Source organism: Oryx dammah, unplaced genomic scaffold (assembly GCF_014754425.2).
Source record: "Oryx dammah isolate SB20612 unplaced genomic scaffold, SCBI_Odam_1.1 HiC_scaffold_27, whole genome shotgun sequence".
NCBI classification, from domain to species: domain Eukaryota; kingdom Metazoa; phylum Chordata; class Mammalia; order Artiodactyla; family Bovidae; genus Oryx; species Oryx dammah.
The window spans coordinates 90,293,422-90,318,871 of NW_024070211.1; the positions used below are offsets into that span (position 1 = coordinate 90,293,422).

Sequence of the window (25,450 nt, forward strand, 5' to 3'; positions counted from 1 at the left end):
CAGATGTTCAAGCTGGTTTTAGAAAAGGCAGAGGAACCAGAGATCAAATTGCCAACATCCACTGGATCATCCAAAAAGCAAGAGAATTCCAGAAAAATATCTGTTTCTGCTTTAAAGAGATGGGAATACCAGACCACCTGACCTGCCTCTTGAGAAACCTTTATGCAGGTCAGGAAGCAACAGTTAGACCTGGACATGGAACAACAGACTGGTTCCAAATAGGAAAAGGAGTACGTCAAGGCTGTTTATTGTCACCCTGCTTATTTAACTTATATGCAGAGTACATAATGAGAAACACTGGACTGGAAGAAGCTCAAGCTCGAATCAAGAGTGCCGGGAGAAATATCAATAACCTCAGATATGCAGATGACACCACCCTTATGGCAGAAAGGGAGGAAGAACTAAAGAGCCTCTTGATGAAAGTAAATGAGGAGGGTGAAAAAGTTGGCTTAAAACTCAACATTCAGAAAACCAAGAAAATGGCATCTGGTCCCATCACTTCATGGCAAATAAATATATGGGGAAACAGTGTCAGACTTTATTTTGGGGGGCTCCAAAATCACTGCAGATGGTGATTGCTGCCATGGTATTAAAAGATGCTTACTTCTTGAAAGGAAAGTTATGACCAACCTAGATAGCATATTCAAAAGCAGAGACATAGTTTTGTCAACAAAGGTCTGGCTAGTCAAAGCATACTTTTTCCAGTAGTCAACGTATGGATGTGAGAGTTGGACTGTGAAGAAGGCTGAGAGCCGAAGAATTGATGCTTTTGAACTGTGGTGTTTGAGAAGACTCTTGAGAGTCCCTTGGACTGCAAGGAGATCCAAGCAGTCCATCCTAAAGGAAATCAGTCCTGAATATTCATTGGAAGGACTGATGTTAAAGCTGAAACTCCAATACTTTGGTCACCAGATGTGAAGAACTGACTCATTGGAAAAGACCTTGATTCTGGGAAAGATTGAAGGCAGGAGGAGAAGGGGATGACAGAGGGTGAGATGGCTGGATGGCATCACTGACTCAATGGACATGAGTTTGTGTAAACTCCGGGAGTTGGTGATGGACAGGGAAGCCTAGTGTGCTGCAGTTCATGGGGTCACAAAGAGTCGGACATGACTGAGTGACTGAACTGAACTCAACTGATGGCTGATTCATGTTGGTATTTGGCAGAAACCAGTACAATATTGCAAAGCAATTATCCTCCAATTAAAAATAAGTCTAAAAAGAAAAAAAAGAAAGAGAACAGTATACTCTTCAGTGGGAGAGCCTGCTTCTGCCCCAACAGCCACTCAGCAAGCTCTCTCTGCAGCTTGGCAAGACCTAGGAATGTCACATTTTGCCATCAACTCTCTGAATACTTACATCAGCCTTGTCAGAGCGCAAAGTATTCAGACAGCTCTGCCTTGTCAAGGTAGAGATTTCTCACAGATTTCCTTCACTCTCTCTCCATTTTCTCTGTGAACACACAGAGACAAGGTTGAGGCTCCTATGCCCCCATGACAATGTTTAAACCTTTTTCTATAAGTCATTGGTCTTCTTTTTTTTAAATTTTAAGTCATTGGTCTTTGAAGCATGTTTCAAAGCAGACTTTGAAGCAGACTTTGAAGCCATACTTCTCCCAATAAATTAGTAAGTGAATGAAATATCCCCCATGGCAATTTAATACCATAGTGAAAGTCACTTGGTCATCTCTCTTTGCGATCCTATGGCCTATATAGTCCATGGAATTCTCCAGGCCAGAATACTGGAGTGGGTAGCTTTTCCCTTCTCCAGGGAATCTTCCCAACCCAGGGACTGAACCCAGGTCTCCCGCATTACAGGCGGATTCACTACCAACTGAACCACCGTAAATATACCAGATATCTGTTATGTACTGTATCTATCTCCGTGTTTAATATGTAACACAAGTTAGATGCTTTCACTCCCCAAGAGCCAGTCTTTACCATTTGGAGGTGATACTGTCCCCATCAAAAGGTGCCCTATCACTATTACCTCTTTAGCCTTTAGGTTATCTGTTACACCTGTGATGGTCTCCCACACACATAACCTGCCACGGCATTCTCTCAGCTGGAGTTCATTTCATGTGCATCCTGCCGACACTAAGAAGCACCAAGAATTTACACAGAGTTGTCTGGGCCAGAGGCTCAACCTTCATGAAGAAGGAAATGGTCCAAAAATAAAAGGCAGGTAACATTCCTGTGGAGTTAACCACTGTACTAGCCAGAAAACATTTCCCTAATCTCAGGCTGATTGTTTCCTGGTTCTTTTTTCTACATACTCAGGGATACAGAGCTGATGCATGGGGCATACACTGTTTATGAAATATTCCTAATGGAATAAGGATTAACACTGGAGCGGGGCTGGCCTGCATGCCTTGCACAGGAATGCTGGCTGGGGGTGGAGTGGGAGGTTGAGAAAAGAAATGGTGCAGGGCAGCCCTACTGAAGATGATAGCTTTAGCACAGTGGTCCATCTGAAGCCCAAGGACTCAGCCTCCTCTTAAACCTCCATGTACTCACTCTGTACAATGATTCTTGTATTCAAGACACAGCATGGTCAGGGCCACATTTTAGGAAGCTCAATCACTACTCTTTAGAAATACATTCCATGACTTTCAATTATCCACTGGTCAAATGCATTATTAAACTAGCCTTTCAGACCCTCGGTGGAATTTATCTGCTACTTTTCTCTGACCTGCAGTCTATATCCTCTGAAACACCAGCTCTAAAGTCATTACAACCCAAATGCCCACTTACATGCTTTTACTGGTGCTCTGATCTCTTCATAATCAGCTCCCCTTCACTTGCTACCTATTCAAATCCTGCCCTTCCTACATTTTCAATGTCAGCTTCTAGAAGACAATTTCTGGGTTTTTTTTCCAAATAGACATTAATTGCTTCTTTAAACTCTTATTTAATTTCCCTGCGCAATCACCAAAGAGGAAATTAAATGACAATAAAGGGTAAAATAAACTGTTTTGCTTCTCTATTAACCTGTATTGTCCACTGGGAACAAGGCTTCAGTTACATCCATCTTTGAATCTTACACAGTGACTATTACACATACTGAGAACACGATAAAAGCCCTGAATTTCCTGTGTTGATTCTGTTCTGTTGTTGTTTCCTGGCCGGAATAGGACAGAACTTTGCTGAAAACATCCATCTCATAGGATAATGAGACCTCTAAAGGATAATGAGACCTCAGCTGACTCTAACACTAAAGAGACAGATCCATTTAGATAAGCAGTGAAAGTCACTCAGTCGTGTCCAACTCTTTGTAACTCCATGGACTATACAGTCCATGCAATTCTCTAGGCCAGAATACTGGAGTGGGTAGCCTTTCCCTTCTCCAGGGGATCTTCCCAGCCAGGGATCGAACCCAGGTCTCCTGCCTTGCAGGCGGATTCTTTACCAGCTGAGCTATCAGGGAAGCCCAGATAAGCAGGGACAAGGGATATTGATGTCATTGTCAGTCTTTTGGTTTTGCTTTGTTTGCTGTGCTTTTCAATGTTTTCTTTGAGAAAAAAGAATTGATACAACCAATGAAACATATAACCTAGATGCTTTTCTCTCTTGGAGCTTAATATTTCCCATTAACCCCAAACTAAAAATAGTCCTTTTTACTAGAGTTGATGGGGACCATTCACATGGTTTGCTGGTTCCAACAACCCAACTCAAGAAATCATTCATTTGCTCTTACTATTTTTTCTCAGGTCATCTTTTTTTGGGGTGATTTCCCTGCTGCCCAGCTCCTTGGATAATTTCAACAATGTAGTGAGATGCGAAAATCTAGCTTTTATTATTATGTGTGTATAAGAATACATGTTGTTGTTGTTTGTGATTTTTTTTTCATTGTTTTAAAAGACAAGTCATATTCAGGATCTGGTGAAAAAACTGAAACAATCCAGAAGACATTGCTGAGGTGGAAGTCATGGTGTGCTTGAGATTCAACAGCAAAGCAGTTGAAATCTGAAGTATGGCTTTTTTCTCCCCTTTTGGTAACCATGGGGATAGCAGAACATCTTACATACAAAGCTTGTGGGAAGGAATAACCTTGGAAATGCTTCTACTGAAGACTGATTTAAGCCTTGTTCTGGCACATGAATCATGGGGTGGTGCTTTCCGTCCACATTCTTTGCTGTCTTCAGAACCAGAAAAGCCAGTATCTGCCTGGTTACTGGTACTGCCACCACTGCTGAGGAATAGCATTGTGACCGCGGAATTTTCTGAAATCATTTTTAAATAGTTGCATGTGTCCAGGAACACTCAAATGATATATTCATCACAGATATATTATGGACATATTATTGATATCCTGCACTATATAAAGTGAATTTGGAACAATTTAATTTTTATTCTTAATTGAGAGAAGAAAATATTCCAAGATATTCTTTTAGCTTCTGATGATGTCTACGTGTTGCGTATGATGCAGTGTGCCTCTTTGACTAATTTTAATTCAATATTATCTTCAACATTTACATCTTAAAGTGGCTACATGCAGTTATATATGTTAATTCAATGATTATGATTGTGAATGTGACTTGTCCTTTTCTTGTGGAAATCATCATTTTAGATCACTTTTTTCTTAAAAAGCAAAATAAACATAAATATATATTTAAAACATTGTAGAAATTACTAAATTAACTTTCTTTAATGGCTTTTAATTCATTTGAAAGGGAGAGAGTATCAGAGAAGAGTACATGGCTAGATCATGCAATTAAACTATTTTTATTTAGTTATTTTTAAATTTCACTTACGTATTTTTATTTACTTATCTGAACATTTTATCAGAAATCATTTTGTTTTCTTTGCTGGCTATGATCCTTTGAATAATTGCTTCTGTATCATTCACCTTATATTTATAATATAATATTTATAATATATTTTATATATAATATATATTATATTTCTCTATAAATTACTCCTTCACCCCCCTCATAAAAATCAAACAAAATTCATTTTTAAAAAGCTTTCTTTGGGACTTCCCTGGTGGTCCAGTGGTTAAGAATCTGCCTGCCAATTCAGGTGACATGGGTTCAATCCCTGGTCCAGGAAGATCCCACATGCTGTGGAGCACCTAAGTCCATGCTCACAACCTCTGCAGCCCTCTGGGCTGCAGCTTCTGAAGCCCATGTACCCTAGAGCCTGTGGTCTGCAACAAGAGAAGCTACTGCAATAAGAAACCTGTGTATCACAACAAAGAGTAACCCACCCCCCACCACAACTCACTGCAACAAGAGAAAGCCAATATGCAGCAATGAGGACCTAGCCAAAAATAATACATAAATAAATATTTTTTTGTAAAAGTCTTCTTTCGATGTATCGGTAGATATTAGATTATTTCCTTCTCTGGCTCTTCCCTTTCTATCATACCTTGGCCAGTTATATGTATATATATATTTATATATATATATGTGTGTGTGTGTGTATTGTATGTTAGTTGCTCAGTCATGTCCAACTCTTTGCAATCCCATGGACTGTAGCCTGCCAGGCTCTTCTGTCTATGGGATTTCCCAGGCAAGAATACTGGAGTGGGTAACCATTCCCTTTTCCAGGGCATCTTCTCCATCCAGGGATTGAACCCAGGTCCTCTGCATTCCAGGCAGATTCTTTACCATTTGAGCTACCGGGGAAGCCATACATAATGCAGTCTAGGACCCTAAACACAGCTAGGAAGGGAAGGTTGCTTTTCTTGCTACTACACTGTCTTCTACTCCCACAAGTCACTCACTGCCATAACACTGGGCTTTATGCCTGTGAACAATGAATATTAGAAATAGTTCCTCCACCCCACAAATTTTTAACTGACCCTGCTCCTTTGCACCACTCATACCATACTGCAACAATGTCCATAATACCTTTAAACATGCAATTGTCTTCATTAACCTACACATTCATCTTCCCAACAAGACTTTAATTACTCTGAGGACAGAGAAAATAACTGATCCACCCTTGTGTGCTTCCCAGCACTTGGCTCCATGTATGGCAGGCATATCATAGATGTCCAAAAAAGGACAAATGTAGAGAGTTCCATCTCCTTTTCCCAGTTCAATAAAAAAAAGCCTGCTTCTGTTACCACTTTGAAACCATTGTGGGCTTACTATAGGAAGTCTTTAACTCATAAATTGGTTCTATTCCAGAAAGCACCTCTGAGGTTACATGACACAGAAACCCATTAACCATCCCTGGAGGTATCAGTCACCAAGACGTGGTATTGGATGGGGTCCTACGTGGTGAAAGGACTATGTGGAATTGCTCTCTGGGAGCCGGTGGCCGAGGAACAGTGAAGGAAGGAAGAAGACAGAGAATGAAGGCAGTTTCTGCTACCAGCTGTGGCTTTGTCAAAATTCTGAAATACATGAAGGTCATTTGAGATAGTCTTCCACATTTTATTTTTTATTATTTGCAACTGTCTCGCAAATCGTGTTGTGCTTTCCTTGCTGCTGCTGCTGCTAAGTCGCTTCAGTCGTGTCCGACTCTGCGCGACCCCATAGACAGCAGCCCACCAGGCTCCCCCGTCCCTGGGATTCTCCAGGCAAGAACACTGGAGTGGGTTGCCATTTCCTTCTCCAATGCACGAAAGGGAAAAGTGAAAGTGAAGTCGCTCAGTCGTGTCCGACTCTTAGGGACTCCATGGACTGCAGCCTACCAAGCTCCTCCGCCCATGGGATTTTCCAGGCAAGAGTACTGGAGTGGGGGGCCATCGCCTTCTCTGGTGCTTTCCTTACTCAGCCCCACATGTCACCTGACAGTGATTTGCTCACCCCGAGTCCCACCTGCACCACAGCTCTTTGCTGGTCTCTAAAAGCGGGAAATGAAAAAGACTAAAAGAGAGGGGAAGCTGATTTTAATGAGTATGGCAGCAGCTCTGATTAAACTCATATCCACTAAGGTTGGAATGACTAATCGCATTTTTAATTCTTCTGTGATTTGCATTTTGATGACTTGCCCCACAGCAAAAGTGTATCAGTTCCTGCTTTTCTCCAAGTTCATACTCTGCAACTTTCTCACAGCTCTGGTTGCTTGTTTATTGCTGTGGCTGATGCATGTGTGTGTGTGGGTGGGGTGGGTGGGGGGTGGTCCTTTGTGTTTGTTTTGGCAGAATCATCATGGTCTTTAGCATGAGGGAAAAGAGAACATTGAAGAGGGAAGACTGCACTGGTTCCAAGTGTGGGCTATTTGTAAATCAGGTGTTCGTAACTGAACAATTGCTTACACATCTAAATATCGTTCATAATGGCTATGTTACAAATCAACATTTTTGCACAAAGGTGAATGGGGGTTTTGTGGAATTTGTAAGCTTGGAATTTGTGGGCCTGAAACTCTGATCTGTGACTTTTTGCTTGAAAGTCAGGAATGTGTAGTATGTGGGAAAGTGCTGTTGGGGCTTAGAATCCATTTGGGGCTCCATTTCATAGTCTTTGCAGCTTGAAAAAATAATCCAGTGAAAATCTTTGATGGGGAATGGAGCCTTCAAACAAGGTTTCTTTATCCTTTTGTGATTCTAGAAATTTGATTAGATCAATTAGGGAGAGGTCATATTTCCTAAATGTCCAGAGGGAATTTCATGTTTTATTCTTTGATAAGTTACATACAGTTAAAGAATGTGAACAAGCCTCAGACATCAGAGAACATTGCCAGCTTCCCTGAAGAGTCTGTAAAAAAATAATATTTTGGGGTCAATAACGTTTGATGTAAAAGAAATCAATCAACTACAATGATGGTGGCCTCCATTGTATTCCTTTATAATGTAAATCTCTATGTAGATAACATCTAATTTAGGTAACATATAAATATGTATATATGTATATATATGTTACACAAATTTATAAGTATGGTGAAAAGTATATATAGCTGAACATATATACCACATGTATTTGCATTATAGTGTCATGTTTCATTATACACATTATATATATATATAATTCTACATTAAAAAAACTGAAGTATGGTTATTTCTGAAGCACTGTAAATGAATTTACAGCCCTGTAACTGAGTCTAGCCCCCAGCACCTCTTCCCAACAAAAGGACTTGCTGGGAAAGGCCTGGCTGGAACAGCTGTGTGACTGAAAACATTCCCGAGCCCCTCGTGCCCTCAGCCCTGTGCCTTTAATCCATTTGAAGCTGGATTAAAGTAGGGGTTGGTGTACTATTGTATCCTGTTGACATATTCCTCCTTGCTCAGATGACATCCCTCTGTGGTCTAAATCCATAGACTCTTTCTATATTTCTTACTGTTATTTTTAAATCACATTTTCTTTGGTTAACAAATATTTATTTATTTAAACTTTTTTTTTTACAATTTTACTTTTGTTTATTTTTGACCGTGCTGGGTTTTCCTTGCTGCATGTGGGCTTTTCTCTAGTTGCAGCAAGCGGGGCTGCTTTCTATAGCAGGTTTCTCATTGCGGTGGCTTCTCTTGTTGCAGAGCACAGGCTCTGAAGTCCACAGGCTTCCGCTGTGTGGCACGTGGGCTCAGCAGTTGCAGTGCCGGTGCTCTAGAACATAGGCTCCATAGTTGTGGTGCATGGGCTGAGTTGCTCCGAGGCATGTGGATCTTCCTGGACCAGGGATTGAACCTGTGTTTCCTTCATTGGTAGGTGGCTTCTTTACCACTGAGCCACCTGGGAAGCCCCAGTGAATATTTATTGAAGGCCTACTGCGTTCAGATACCACAATGGAGAAGATGTTCCTCTTACTTTTAGGGAGCTCATCGTCTAGAGAGAATTATTGCCTCGTATTATGTGTCTAATAACTTTGTATGATAATTGTGTGTTTGGGTTTACAGATTTATGGACTTTTTATAAAGCATTTATGTGCAGATGTAGTGAGAAGTAAGAGAGTTATATTACATAGTTATTTGCAATGAATTCTAAGTGCAGATCTAGGAACCAAATTAAGGGGAAAAGTCACTGTAATGAGAAGATAAAGTACATCTTATAAACAAAAAAATAGAATTTTAGCTTGTGAAGAAAAAAAAACCAATAATGAGCAGTTTTCTGACAGTGATTGGTGAGTTTCCAAATATCTCTAGCCTAAGTTATTAAAGTTAAATAGTAAAACAATATATCTTCATAAGTCCTCATGTAACTGACTTTATAACTATATTATTGATCAAATGTGGTTTCCTTTTACTAAGAAAAAAAGCCTTTTAAAAAATCTCATATAGCTTTTTGGTGATCAAATACTTTGTAGAGGGTAACATTTTGATGAAGAAGGTGAGACTAAACCAGAAACATATGGATTACATTTACCTGTAAATGTGTAGATTTTTTAAGAGGTTACAAGGAAAATTTCTGACAAAAAGTTTCTTGATTTGGAGTATGAAATACATCTTAAAAGCACAAAAAATGTAGATAACAGGAAAATTGAATATATAGCATCTACAAGAAGTTGAATTGCTTTCCCATTCAAAAATGTCTGAGTCTATTCTGGAAAAGCACAGCAACCCCTAGAATGACTGGTCTGTGCTAAAAATTCAATTGTAGAGCTACCCAAAAGGCATCTAGTTTCACAGTCTTACAAATATCACTCTGAATAATACAGGATTCCCAAGAGGTGACTTGGAAAATCTCTTACTAGTGGCTGGGGAGTAGATACAATACATGCATGCATCTCTGTGTGTGTGCATAAAACATCCTCTAGCATGTTTTTGAAAATAGAGCATTTATATCCCAATAGTGCATTGTCTTATTACATTTTATGATGCGTTTGCAAGGATATCATTTGCATGTATAAGGTTACACACATTTTAAACTTAGAAAACACATATAATAACTTTCCTGAAAGATGGATGCAGGTGTACACACTTGAGCCTTCAGAAAGGAATGAGAAAGGAGACTTGGACACGTCCTCCCTCCGTTGTGAGGATGGTGGCTTATTCGTGGTTTTCCTTTAATCATTGCTCTACCCTCAATTACCTATTGCCCTTGTAGGAGAGATTCCAGGGTTTCTGAAACCACCTTTTCACTGAATAACTGTAGGAAGTTTCCTCTTTGCAGGATGATGATACATATTCTGCAATCTTCATGAAACCCAAATTCATCCCCTTCTCTCTTGCCATTTCCTCCTAGACACTGTCTAGTGTCTGAGGAGGACACTGAAGAGTTCCAGAGGTGACGGAGAGAACTATTCAGAAAACAGACCAAAGGTAGGGCGGCACCACACTGGTGAGTGATCCTCAAGCCTGAAGTGGTTCATGGGTACAACCGGGGTTGGGGGGGGACCATGTAATTGGGGGAAGTGATTCAAAACATGAGGCTTCCTGACAAAGTCTCCCATAATGTCCAAATCTTTCACACTTTAGCACTGTGCCCAGGGCTGGCTCTAGACCTCCAGGAATTGCTCTTGTGGACTTCACATTGAACTGAAGCCAAATGGGACTTGGAATCTCCCACATCATTGCCTCTGTGATCCTGGCAAGCCAGTTGCCTCTCTCCCTGTACTAGCTCCTCTGACCAAGCTTCCTGGAGCTCCTGATGTCCAGAGTGCCTTGCTGACCACAAGGAACAGGAGGAGGTGTTTCCACACTCCAGTAGAAGCCTCTATGTGCAAATTCTTCATTTGTGTGAATGCTTCTCTTTTGTTAAGTACCATTCAACCTTCTTGAATAATAATAAAGATAACTATGACTTTTTTATTTCTTAGTGTCAGGCACGAATCACTTTCTGTTGCTCAGAAATTATACATTTTTTCCTAGAATACTGTAAGATTTCTCATTTTCTGACATGGTTTTGGAATTTACAATACAGCTGTCTCATTCTTTTCGCGCCCAGAAAGTATGGAGAGGGCCTGGTTGTTGCTTTGGCTCCATCATGGGGCTGGTACCACAGCCCTTGCAGTGCAGGTGAGAGCAGAGTATAACAGTGTTCCTCACCCACAGATCTAGATCTTTCTTCACCCAAGCATCATTGGCAACACGTACAAATCCTGACAAAGGAGCCTGGCAGGTAAATCCCAGTGTTGCATGACAACTGTATCAATCGCAGGATCTCTAAAAGAACCAGGAAGTCAGGTCACCCTTCCCCAAAACTCTTGGGCATGTGGGCACATGTATGGCCAGGGAATTCCTGGGTCCTGAGCTTTGGCACCACCTAGAGCACTGCATCCCAGGGCATTTTCTTCCAGTCCACCCTGGTGGTCAGTCCTAGAAATACCTGCAGGGGGACAGACTCTTGGTCTTAGAATGGCCTGGTTTCCCAGTCTCATAAAAAGGGCAGAGCTGGAAGGGTTATATGATACTGTGAGATTCTGGACCCATTTTTCAAGCCTGCCACTTCTTCACCCAATTCTCTATCAATGGCTCTTAAAGTTTTTAAACTATGATCCACAGAAATCTCAGCCTAGCACAAATGCACCCCCATACACTAATACATAAGCTTCCCTGGTGGCTCAGTGGTAGAGAATCCACCTGCCAAACAGGAGACCTGGGTTAGGCCCCCGGCTCAGGAAGATCCCTGGGAGAAGGAAATGACAACCCACTTCAGTATTCTTGCCTAGAAAACTCCATGGACAGAGGAGCCTGAGGGCTACAATCTATGGGGTCACAAAAAGTTGCTCACAGCTTAGTGACTAAACAATAACACTAATATATACACTATATGGAAACAATCATTTCACAAAACATTACTTGTCAGTGCATGCTAATGTACACAGGTGTTTTTCCTTTTATTTTTATCTTTTTCTTTTAATCCTGGTCAAAACACACCAAACTGACTTCCTGAGCTACAAATGGTCATGGCCCACAGTTTTGAATAAAGTGTCCTATATGATGTGGCTTATTTGCTTGTTAAAAAACATTTCAATAATATAATAATGATAACTGTGAATGACTTAGCATCTACCGCATGTCAGGTACTGGGCTGTGTGCTTTATACAAATTACCTCTAATCCTACAATACCTTTGCAAGGTAGATGCTATGCACATTTTACAAAAGAGATTCAAGTTTAAATCGCTTCAAATACCTACTTGAAATATTTAATCATAAAATGCAGTTCAGCTTTTTGAAATATTGTTATTCATAAAGACGAAGTGGAGGGTACATATGTGTTTGTGTGTGTGTGTGTGTGTGTGTGCGTGTGTATGTAGACTGAGTGGAAGGTATATATGTGTTTGTGTGTGTAGATATATGTATTCATTACTTTATAGGATATATGTATATATATGATTATTTTATAGGATATATTTATATATATGTATATACATCCTATAAAATAATGAATAGATTCAGAAGGAGGTAGATTTCATGGATAGGAGAAGGTCTCTGAGAAAAATAATCCAATGAGCTTTGTGTAATAATTCATGAAACAATTATCAGGCTTAGGGTAGTGTAGTTATAAAAGAAAAGCTTGTCCTATGTCAGCTAATAAAATTTTTGTAGGCTGAAATTTTTCCCTTTCTGGAGAGAAAATTTTAGTATATTTGTTTTAGTCTCCCTTAAAATTTTATAAATTATTTCTTATCTTTTATGTATAGAAGTGAGAGTGCTACTCAAACGTGTCTCACTGTATTGCCAACAATGTAATTAAAATGGAAAAATGCACCAGAGAGTCCATGTTATTTGATCTACTGATCTCTAAACACTTGGTTACATTAGGCTGATCATCCTCGACAGGAAATGATTAAATGACAGCAATATTTACCGCTTCTGTTTTCGTTCTGCTTTTTTTTTTTAGTCTACTCCACATCATCGGTTCTGAAGAGTGAATCACAGTAATGTTTAAACATATTTTGTCTCTCTGGACAGTACAACACTCCTAGGCTCAAGAATCAGGCTGAGAACTGATAGAGGAAAGCCACCCCCTTTATGGATGTTCCTTGTGTCACTGGCTCCTGGCATTTGTACAACTGTGCTAGGTTGAATATTATCAAGTGTGTTGCTTTTCTTCAGCCCTAATACTTATCATCTATTTATACTGAGGGATCATTATAGTTTGTAGTTACATAAAAACAAAAACAAACAAACAAACAAAAACAACAAGCAATCTGTCTGGATTGTTCTTTACCCCCTGGAACAAGCCTTCTTGACCAATAGCCAGCAGAGCACAATCAGCTCTGAATCTCCAGCCAAATGCTAATTACTTTATCCCCTTCCTCGAAGTTTGTTAGCTTTCCTTTTTCCCAATCAGAGCTTTTCAGTGACAGCTGAACTGTACATGCCCACTGATAATCATAAGACATCAAGAAAACCAGAAGTTGCCCCACCTTAACACAATCTGCAGACCAAAAACAATATGCACACTGTAGGACTTTTTTTTTTCCTCTGGAAAATAAAAGGAAATCAATCAGATTAAAGAAGAAAGGGGTTACCTACACAGGTTTTTCAGGAACTCTCAAGCCATCACGTGACTTTTCAGGAACAGGAAACCAAAAAGGTGAATTCAGATCTAAACATCTGTGGGCTAGGATCTATAATGGGCCAACGGATCAAACATGACAAAAGAGCAACAGAAAAGGAGTAAGCCCTGCTTTAGTGAAATAAAATGCTCCCCAGAAGATGGTGGTACAAGTACTACTTAGAAAAGATGAGGCCAGCATGGATGCAAGTAAGTTCCTGGGTAAAGTTAAAGTGTTAGTTGCTCAGTTGTCTGACGCTTTGCAACCCCACGGCTCCTCTGTCCACGGGCTCCTCTGTCCATAGCCGGCCAGGGCTCATGACATGGGCTCTCCATGGGCTCCTCTGTCCATAACCCATCAGGCTCCTCTGTCCATGGGATTCTGCAAGCAAGAATACTGGAGTGAGTTGTCATGCCCTTTTCCAGTGGATCTTCCTGACCTCGGGATCAAACCTGGGCCTCCCACATTGCAGGCGAATTCTTTACTATCTGAGCCACCAGGGAAGTCCCAAATTCTTGGGTATAATGATCTTAATTAAAACACCTATAAGACTTTACAAGGAGTTCACCTAAAAACAATTACCAAGGAATAAATAGTCTTCCAGTACATCATTAGCAATATTTTTCCAAAAATCAAATTTTTATTTATCTAGAATTCCTGCAGTAGTGACAGTGAGTGATGCGTGGGAGCCCACATGTGCTTACTTATCTCTTGACTTTTAGAGTCATCCCTAAAGAACTACTTAGGCTTCCCAGGGGGCTCAGTGGTAAGGCATCTGTCTACAAAGCAGGAGACGCAGGAGACACAGGTCCGATTCCTGGGTCGGGAAGATCCCCTGGAGAAGGAAATGGCAACCTACTCCAGTATTCTTTCCTGGATAAGCTCATGGACAGAGGAGCCTGGTGGGCTACCTTCCACGGAGTAACAAAGAGTTAGACGTGACTGAGTGAGCACTCAAAGAACTACTTAGAATTGCGACAATCAATATGCTAAAGGATCCTGGACATACCTTTAATTCTATATTCTTCGAGTCCCCGTGTACTATTTTTAATAGAATAGGAATCCTAAAATATTTTTTTCATTGCTTTATTACATAGGCTTCCTTAGACCACAAAGAAATATTTTTAATCCTCTTGCCTGGCGTCAATCACCTTGTAATCTTCCCCTTGGCTTATGGGAATCTCCTCCTCCTTCATCAGGGTCTTATAAGGACAAAACTTTTCATACACACTCAGTGAAAATCATAAGATACCAAGAAAATTTTAAGTCCTCAAGTACATAAGTCACTGAAAGGAAATCTGACAAAATTTTAAAAGGATATTAAACCCCCATAAGGCCATCCATTGGCAACTGATGGTGAGACAAGATTAATGATGGTCCTCAAGTTCCTAGGAGGGCAGCTCTAAAGAAACAGAGATGCTACCCACGGCATGTAGATAATCACTGTTGAAGTTCATACTGGATAATCTCCGCTTTTGATTGCAGAGTCTTACCTATAGTCATTCACTGAAAAGACAATTCACCGAAAGAAAACTTTGGATCTTTTCTTGCCAACAATGTTGGAATGATCAGGACCTACCTGAAAAATCAGAGAACTGAGTAATTATCCATCAAATCTCACCTATACTCTGCATACCTTGGGGATATTTTTTTAACTTAATGGATTTTTTTTTTGTCTTTATTACCTAGATCTTTTTTTTTCTTCTAAGTTTCAAAAGTTAACTCTAGCCATGTGTACATTTTGTCACTCCTCTAATGAAATTGCTCATGAATAGCTATATTTTAAGACTATTTCATGTAATATGACATCACACAAAATAAACCAAAGCAGATTTTCTGAAATACTACATATGACAACTAAAGCCAAGATATGGCTCATGTCCAACATGGGCTCTGCTTCAAACATTTGGCTGGAGGAGAAAATAAAATTTTTTAAAAGTTGGGAATATTTTTACATGAAATAGACAGCAGTTACCAAGATCACAATTCTTTTTGTTTTCTTTTAGCATTGCTGAGTTTTCAGAACTTTTTTTTTTTTTGGTCACATTGTCTGCATCTTAGACACAGGACATAAAACAGCCAAAGGCAACATTCCTCACTCATATTACTCATGCAAAGGCTCGTGATGTACAATAACAGAAGTCACGGTCAAAACAAAAATAAGTTTTCGATCCTCAGAACCAAGATTTGTAATTATTTCACACAAGTAGAACACTGCAAAAAGCTATGCTGGTATTTTAACACATTTCCTCGTTTCATTTTCTCCTGATCCTGAGGGAGATTTGGGGATGACAGGAATCCGTAGTCATGAGGTTTCCAGATGTGAGGCAGAAATACTGAGTCTCTTCAGTTCCCATTTAGCCACTGGCTTCACCGCTTTGGCCGTCAGTTTCTTTATCTGTAATTGAATGCTGTAAAAAGACAAATCTAAGACTGCTTCCATTCTAAATGTGGGGAGTACAATTCTTTCAGAACCTGTTCGTGAATTTTGTGGGTGTTTGACAAACCTTGTCTCAGTAAAAAAAGTATGAGTTTAATTCACTCACTGTGTTGTTTGCCATTTAGCATTAACCTCTGTGCCATGATTCTTAATGTTTCCACACTGTGTATCACATGTTGCAGATATTAATTCAGTGATGTCATCTGGGGAAAATCCTTGTATCACATGAGGGAGCTTCACCAACTATTAGTCACAGTTTTTTGCGGCCTTCAGGCCTTGCCTTAATATTTCTTAGAAATGGAGCTGGTGATAAATACTCCACAGTCTAATTAGAAAGGATAAGATAATTTTTACAAGTTAGATATCCTCTCTGATTTACTTCTCTGAGTAACTGAGTGACGAATGTGAATGCAAATATTATTTTAACATGTAAGTTTATTTGTACCACACCTCCGAGACACAGATTAGTGATAGTGCCTTATGGGTTGGTGTTAGGACATGGTAGCCCTAAATATCATCTCACCATTTAAAAATACATCTTTCTAAGTGAAGCTTTTTAGTTTGAGCTTGTATTCAAAGGAAGCGAACTTTATTTTGCTTCTTTTCAGTCTTGTAGTTATTTTAATAGATGTGTTTACACATATTCAAGGGAGAGAAAGAGTAAGAAGGAAGAAATCCTGTTAACTTAAAGGTTAGGGAAGGAAAGGTGAATGAGGAAAAAACAAACCCATCATTGTTTGCAGCACCACCTTACGAATATATTCCAGGTAATTTTCATTTCTTATATTTATTTCACTGGTGAATATTTTTTTCTAGTCACTGTGTTTATGTCTATACAAACTAGTTAAGTAAGGAATTAAGACTTCCCATTAAATATGGTGGGTGAATTTCTAACTTTATCTCAACCTTATCACAAAGTCCTACTAAAATGACAAAATTTTTTTTAAAAAGGCGGAAATAGTTCTGGGCTGGAGGCAGCTTTGCCTGGTGTCAAGAGACAATTGTTAAGTACTCAGGACTCTTACAAGCCACTATTAAACTACTGGTAGCTTGAAAACAGTCACAGCGTGAATTGTTGTTGTTTACTCCCTAAGTCATGTCCTGTTGTAGCGTGCCAGCTTCTGCATTCACGGGGTTACAAAAGAGTCAGACACAACTCAGCAACTAAACAACAATTTCCATTATAATAACAATTTTACTTTAACTGAAAAGAGTGGTGAGGATAAAAGGTAACTGCTTTTATTTGGGGTGAGGAATAGAGCAGATTGATAAAGCTAAATTTTTAACTTTCACAGTAGCAAATTAAAGGATAACATCTATAGCTGGCTGGTTTCTTAAATCATATGCATGTATTATTCTGGTAAAAAATTAAATGTATAAAGCAAACAGAGCTTTCTTGGTGGTTCAGATGGTGAAGAATCTGCCTGCAATGCAGGAGACCTGGGTTTGAAGCATGGGTCAGGAAGATTCCCTGGAGAGGGGATCTTCACCATTTTTGCCTGAAAAATTCCATGGACAGAGGAACCTGGCAGGCTACAGTCCACGGGATTGCAAAGAGTCAGACACTACTGAGCAACTGCTGCTGCTAAGTCACTTCAGTTGTGTCCGACTCTGTGCGACCCCATGGACTGCAGCCCACCAGGCACCTCCGTCCATGGGATTTTCCAGGCAAGAGTACTGTAGTGGGGTGCCTTTGCCTTCTCTGTTGAGCAACTAACATATGTCATATAAAGCAAACAACACAAAAGAAAAGCAATTAAGGTGGAAAACTTAGGCCAAATTCCATCACTTTTCCAACATTTCAACACCATTATTTGAACTGTTCAGACATTTAAAAAAACTGAAAATCATGACTTTGGTTTTCAAAGGCTTCAGGGTCCCTCAAGGCTATAATTATGGTGTTGCCAGGGCTGTAATTTCATCTGAAGCTAAGGTCCTCTTTCAACCTCATGTGGTTGCTGTCAGAATCAACTTTCTCATAGCTGTAGAGTTCAGGGTAGCCTGCTTCTCCAAGACCCCAGTAGGAGGGGACATTTCTGACCTCCAAACTTTCTTTGAATGGACTCACTTGATTAAGTCAAACACACTCCAGATAATCTCCCTTTAGTGTAAATCAAAATTAACTAATTTGGGGTCTTAATTACACTGACATTCCCTGGTGGCTCAGTAGTAAAGAATCCGCCTGCCAACACAGGAGATGCAAGAGACTCAGGTTCAATCCCTGGGTGGGTAAGATCCCCTGGAGAAGGAAATGAAAACTCACTCTAGTATTCTTGCCTGGGAAATCCCATGGACAGAGGAGCCTGGAGGGCTGTAGTCCAGTTCAGTTCAGTTCAGTCGCTTAGTCGTGTCCGACTCTTTGCTACTTCATGAATTGCAGCACACCAGGCCTCCCTGTCCATCACCAACTGCCAGAGTTCACTCAAACTCACGTCCATCCAGTTGGTGATGCCATCCAGCCATCTCATCCTGTGTCGTCCCCTTCTCCTCCTGCCCCCAATCCCTCCTGTATCAGAGCTTTTTCCAATGAGTCAACTCTGCATGAGGTAGTCGAAGTACTGGAGCTTCAGCTTTAGCGTCAGTCCTTTCAAAGAACACCCAGGACTGATCTCTTTTAGAATCTACTGGTTGGATCTCCTTGAGGTCCAAGGGACTCTCAAGAGTCTTCTGTAACACCACAGTTCAAAAGCATCAATTTTTCAGTGCTCAGCTTTCTTCACAGTCCAACTCTCACATCCATACATGACTACTGGAAAAACCATAGCCTTGACTAGATGGACCTTTGTTGGCAAAGTAATGTCTCTGCTTTTTAATATGCTAAGTTGGTCATAACTTTCCTTCCAAGAAGTAAGCGTTTTTTAATTTCATGGCAGCAATCACCATCTGCAGTGATTTTGGAGCCCAAAAAAATAAAGTCTGATGCTGTTTCCACTGTTTCCCCATCTATTTCCCATGAAGTGATGGAACCAGATGCCATGATATTAGTTTTCTGACTGTTGAGCTTTAAGCCAACTTTTTCACTCTCCTCTTTCACTTCTATCAAGAGGCTTTTTAGTTCCTCTTCACTTTCTGCCATAAGGGTGGTGTCATATGCATATCTGAAGTTATTGATATTTCTCCTGGCACTCTTGATTCCAGCTTGTGCTTCTTCCAGCCCAGCATTTCTCATGATGTACTCTGCATATAAGTTAAATAAGTAGGGTGACAATATACAGCCTTGATGGATTCCTTTTCTGATTTGGAACCAGTCTGTTGTTCCATGTCCAATTCTAACTGTGGCTTCCTGACCTGCATAAAGGTTTCTCAGGAGGCAGGTCAGGTGGTCTGGTATGCCCATCTCTTTCAGAATTTTCCAGTTTATTGTGATCTACACAGTCAAAGGCTTTGGCATAGTCAATAAAGCAGAAATAGATGTTTTCCTGGAACTCTCTTGCTTTTTTGATGATCCAGTGGATGTTGGCAATTTGATCTCTGTTTCCTCTGCTTTTTCTAAAACCAGCTTGAACATCTGGAAGTTCATTGTTCACATATTGCTAAAGCCTGCCTTGGAGAATTTTGAGCATCACTTTACTAGCGTGTGAGAAGAGTGCAATTGTGTGATAGTTTGAGCATTCTTTGTCATTGCCTTTCTTTGGGATTGGAATGAAAACTGACCTTTTCCAGTCCTGTGGCCACTGCTGAGTTTTCCAAATTTGCTGGCATATTGAGTGCAGCACTTTCACAGCATCATCTTTCAGGATTTGAAATAGCTCAACTGGAATTCCATCACCTCCACTAGCTTCGTTCATAGTGATGGTTTCTAAGGCGCACTTGACTTCACATTCCAGGATGCCTGGCTCTAGGTGAGTGATCACACCATCGTGATTCTCTTGGTCTTGAAGATCTTTTTTGTATAGTTCTTCTGGGTATTCTTGCCACCTCTTCTTAATATCTTCTGCTTCTGTTAGGTCCATACCATTTCTGTCCTTTATTGAGCCCATCTTTGCATGAAATGTTCCCTTGGTACCTCTGATTTTCTTGAAGAGATCTCTAGCCTTTCCCATTCCATTGTTTTCTTCTATTTCTTTGCATTGATCGCTGAGGAAGGCTTTCTTATCTCTCCTTGCTATTCTTTGGAACTCTGCATTCAAATGCATATATATTTCCTTTTGTCCTTTCCTTTTTGCTTCGCTTCTTTTCTCAGCTATTTGTAAAGCCTCCTCAGAAAACCATTTTGCTTTTTTGCATTTCTTTTTCTTGGGGATGGTCTTGATTCCTGTCTCCTATACAATGTCACGAACCTCCATCCATAGTTCATCAGGTACTCTGTCTAACAGATCTAGTTCTTAAATCTATTTCTCACTTCCACTATATAGTCATAAGGGATTTAATTTTAGAAAAGGCAGAGGAACCTGAGATCAAATTGCCAACATCCACTGGATCATCAAAAAAGCAAGAGAGTTCCAGAAAAAGCAAGAGAGTTCCAGAAAAAAACATCTCTTTCTGCTTTATTGACTATGCCAAAGCCTTTGACTGTGTAGATCACAATAAACTGGAAAATTCTGAAAGAGATGGGCATACCAGACCACCTGACCTGCCTCTTGAGAAACCTGTATGCAGGTAGGAAGCAACAGTTAGAATTGGACATGGAACAACAGACTGGTTCCAAATCGGAAAAGGAGTCCATCAAGGCTGTATGTTGTCACCCTGCTTATTTAACTTATATGCAGAGTACATCATGAGAAATGCTGGGCTGGAAGAAGCACAAGCTGGAATCAAGAGTGCCAGGAGAAATATCAATAACTTCAGATATGCAGATGACACCACCCTTATGGCAGAAAGTAAAGAAGAACTAAAAAGCCTCTTGATAGAAGTGAAAGAGGAGAGTGAAAAAGTTGGCTTAAAGCTCAACAGTCAGAAAACTAATATCATGGCATCTGGTTCCATCACTTCATGGGAAATAGATGGGGAAACAGTGGAAACAGCATCAGACTTTATTTTTTTGGGCTCCAAAATCACTGCAGATGGTGATTGCTGCCATGAAATTAAAAGACGCTTACTCCTTGGAAGGAAAGTTATGACCAACTTAGCAAGTATATTAAAAAGCAGAGACATTACTTTGCCAACAAAGGTCCGTCTAGTCAAGGATATGGTTTTTCCAGTAGCCATGTATGGATATGAGACTTGGACAATAAAGAAAGCTGAGTGCCGAAGAACTGATGCTTTTCAACTGTGGTGTTGGAGAAGACTCTTGAGAGTCCCTTGGATGGCAAGGTGATTCAATCAGTCCAGCCTAAAGGAGATCAGTCCTGAGTGTTCATTAGAAGGACTAATGTTGAAGCTGAAACTCGAATACTTTGGCCACCTGATCCGAAGAGCTAACTCATTGGAAAAGACCCTGATTCTGGGAAAGATTGAGGGCAGGAGGAGAAGGAGACGACAGAGGATGAGATGATTGGACGGCATCATTGACTCGATGGATATGGATTTGGGTGAACTCTGGGAGTTGGTGATAGACAGGGAGGCCTGGCATGTGGTTCATGGGGTCACAGAGAGTCAGACACGACTGAGTGACTGAACTGAACTAGCAATTTTGGACCTACTTTCTTTACTTCTCTGACCACTTCCAAGTCTTTATCTGTAGAATGTTGATAACATTGCCAACATCATGGGGTCATTGTGTGAAATTACTGCCTTGATGTATATGAAATGCTGACACCAGTCCCTGCCAGGTAGAATGAACTAAATAGAGGCTCTCTGAATTCTCACTCTCCCCATCATTGATAGGTGTGGAGCAGCAACAATATCATTGCTAGATGAAGTGGCAGCAACTGAAGCAACATTGGTGTAAGGCCCCTCCCCTACAGCAGACAATTTCCCTGGTAGCACAGACAGCAAAGAATTTGACTGCAGTGAGGGAGACCTGGGTTCGATCCTTGGGTTGGGAACATCTCCTGGAGAAGGGAATTGCTATCCACTCCAATATTCTTGCCTGGAGAATTCCATGGACAGAGGAGCCGGTGGGCTACAGGCCATGGGGTTGCAAAGAGTCAGACACAACTGAGAAAATTTCACTCACTTACACTCTGCCTGGCAAGATAAGATGCTAGAGTCTTTATTCTTATTTATCTGGCAATTCTCTCCTTTTACCTTTGAGAGCATGGGAAGTGGTCTTAAATTTATTTTTGCTTTATTCATGCTATGTGAGTTTGCTTTCTTGTAAAGTCATCTGTATCTCTGTGTGTGTTGCAGCTGTGGGGCTTCCCAGGAGGCACAATGGTAAAGGATCTGCCTGCCCATGCAGGAGACACAAGAGATGCCTATCTATCATCTCTCTGTCTATCTATCATCTATCTATCTACATACATATTTTAATTCTACCTTTGGGACTAGAAAATTAGTCTTTAATCGAGTGAATACACTTGCTTTTTACTGCTTCTCAGTTTCCAAAAGAGGTGGACCAGTCTTTGAGTCCGAACTATATTTTACCAGAGAGTGACTCATAGACCCATCTTGGCTCAGGGCTCCATCTTTGTTCTACTTAGCTATGGATAATAGCAAGGACTGTGGGACTCAGACCACTTAGTGCACAATGAAGGCAGGTTCTTTAAGAAAAGAATGAGAGAGTAGAGGGGGAAGATTAGAAAATAAACTTACAGGAGCATCCTGCAAACAGCAGAAATTCCACCACTTAAGCCAGCAGGTTTCTATTTTTGGTATGCATGAGAATTACCAGGGATATTTGTTAAAAGCAAACAAACAAACAAATAAAAAAACAAATCCCCATGCCTTATCTTTTGTACATTACTATTTTTGTTGAACTAACACAACACATTGTTACTTATTGGTAAGGTCTACAATGCTAAACCATGGTAAAGGACAAAGTGTATCATATTCATCTTTTCAGTGTAAACCAGCTTTTCTAAATATTTTCTGAGTTCTTAATGCAATCAACAAACTGGAAGTAAAAATTCTTTAAATAACTGATACATGAGGTGGTATTTGATTAAATTGAATAAACAATATATGAGGAGTAACACAAAGCTTAGTTTTAGGGCCACTGTGATTTGATTATTGTTGGTGAATACAACTATTTAAAGCTTCAACTATCTTTCTTGAAAAATATTGACATATACATGACATTATATTTTATTAGTTTCATGTGGACAACATAGTGATTTGATGCTTTCGTACGTTAGAAATGTTCACCATGATGTCTAGTAACCATCTGTTCCCATACAAAGTTATTACAATATTATTGAGTATATTCTCCATGCTGCATATTGCATCCCTCTGACTGCTTATTTTATAGCTGGAAGTTTGTGCATTTTAATCCCCTTCACCTATTTCACTTCTTGTCACCCTCTCTTTGGCAACCACACATGTGTTCTCTGTATCTGTCTCTGTTTTGTTACGTTTGTTTCTTTTTCTTTATATTCCACACATAAGCAAAATCATATGGTACTTGTCTTTCTCTGTCTGACTTATTTCACTTAACATGATACCCCCACGTCCATCCATGTTGTCATATTTGGCAGGAGTGTGTTCTTTTTTATGGCGTGTGTGTGTGTGTGTGTGTGTGTGTGTGTATACACCACATCTTTATCTATTTATCTATCAGTGGAAATTTATGTTGCTTCCATATATTGGCTATTGTAAGCAATATTGCAATGAACATTAGAGTACATAAATCTTTTCAAATTAGTGTTTTTATTTTCTTTAAATAAATGCCCAAGAATGGAGCTGCTAGATCATATGATAGCTCAATTTTTAATTTTTTGAAGAACCTCTATAGTGTTTTTCATAGTGGCTGAACTAATTTACATTCCCAAAGCAATGTATGAGGGGTCTCTTTTCTCTATATCCTTGCCAACATGTGTTATTTTTGGTCTTTTTGATAATAGTCATTCTGACAGGTACAAGGTGGTATCTTATTGTGGTTTTCATTTGTATTTCCCTGGTAATTACTAATATTGAGCATCTTTTCATGTGCCTGTTGGCCATTGGAATATATTCTTCAGAAAAATATCTATTCAGATCCTTTGTCCATTTTTAAAAATGGGTTGTTTATTTATGTTGAGTTGTATAAGATTTTTGCATATATTGGATATTAACCTTTTGTCAGATCATTTGCAAATACATTCTCTCATTTAGTAGGTGGTCTTTTCATTTTGTTGATAGTGTTCTTAGATATACAAAAGCTTGGTATAGTCCCATTTGCTTATTTTACTTTTGTTCCCCTTGTTTGAGGGGATATGTCTAAAAAACCTGTTTTCCAGATCACTGATCCATTTTCCTGCATCATCTCATCTGTTGTTGATTTCCTCTAGTGTATTTTTCATTTTAGTTATTTTATTTTATAAAGAAAATATTTTATAAAGAAAATATTCTTTATATTTTCTAACTCTGCTGAAGTTCCACTGTGTTCTCCATTCCTCCCCCAAATTCCAAGAGCATCTTTATGAGTATTACTTTGAATTCTTTATCAGTTAAATTACATATTCATTGCCATCATAGAAGCTCCAGGTTATAATTACAATTAACACTATCACTCCTCCTAATATATTGTTCTTACAGCTTTTCCTTTTCCAAGGGCAACTAGATAAATGGATAGATAGGTGGATTAACACATAAATATATAAAATGAATGTATCCGGTACAATTTATAGTCATACAGATTTTAGTGCAATGTTTTATGTTTTCTAGATGTTTGTCTATATATGTACATAAAAATATTTTTATATGAGAACTTATTTTTCTAGTTAAAGAAGTATACATTTGGGTGTTATTGTTTTTCCTTTTGATAAATACATTTAATGGTTCCATATATGCAGTGCTGAAACCTTCATCAAACCTACTTTAAACTTGTTTTGTGACTGGACTCTTTAACCACGGTTACAGCTAAATAAGCTGGAGAAATGTATACTTTCTAGAAAGAAGTCTTGCTGGGGTACACAGGATATTTAAAGCCAGTTGCAGCTCTAAATTTTTAGAATTACTAGCTGTTTGACACTCACTTCTCTATTTCTGTGTTCCTCCTCCTCCAAAACACATCTTCATTCTTCCAAAGAGTCCTGTTCAGTGACTTCTTCCCCACCCTTTATTTTCAACATGGTAAGGTAGTTTCTCTATTGTTTCTACTGCCAGATAGCAGTGCTCCCTGTGTGGAAAGGATCTGTGGGAAATTGAATGATGATTTAGTCAGCTTGCCTTCCCAAGGCAGGGAAAAGGGAAATGTACTATTCTACCTGCTATGATTTTGGAGTTGTGATGTAAGCATTCCCCTCTAACTTATTCTCTAAAAGGTTGGAATATTAACTCCAGTCTGTGTCCACTGGCACAGGATCTGTTCAGGCATTGAAGGTTGAGTTAATAGTGGCTTCCTGCCATGGGACTGAATTACAGGGCAAGAGTTATGCGGGCCAGTGTGCTTGGGCATGGCTGTGTCAACCCAAGAGTCATGAACGGGACACTCAAGCACTTAGTACATTAGGTCTAAGAATTTGTAAATCAGTCCTTCTACTTTGAACAGATCTCCCGCCAGTTGTGAGATTGTTGAGTAAATTGGAAGCCTGTTTGCTGTTGTTTCCTCTTTTTGAAATTTAACCTCTTGGAAAAACAGCAGTCTGAGCTGTTATATGTCTCAACACAGGCCACCAGCGAAGACCACTTAAAAATGTTTTCTTGATCCGGAGTATG

At 39.7% G+C, this 25,450-nt stretch overlaps 1 long non-coding RNA gene across 1 annotated transcript; it reads left to right on the top strand.

Annotated features, from left to right (window-relative positions):
* Positions 1 to 6,811: 6,811 nt before the first annotated feature.
* Positions 6,812 to 10,739, top strand: LOC120854782. Its single transcript, XR_005719059.1, has 3 exons — positions 6,812 to 6,888; positions 10,070 to 10,146; positions 10,303 to 10,739. It is a non-coding gene; the product is annotated as an uncharacterized LOC120854782 (long non-coding RNA).
* Positions 10,740 to 25,450: the final 14,711 nt, after the last annotated feature.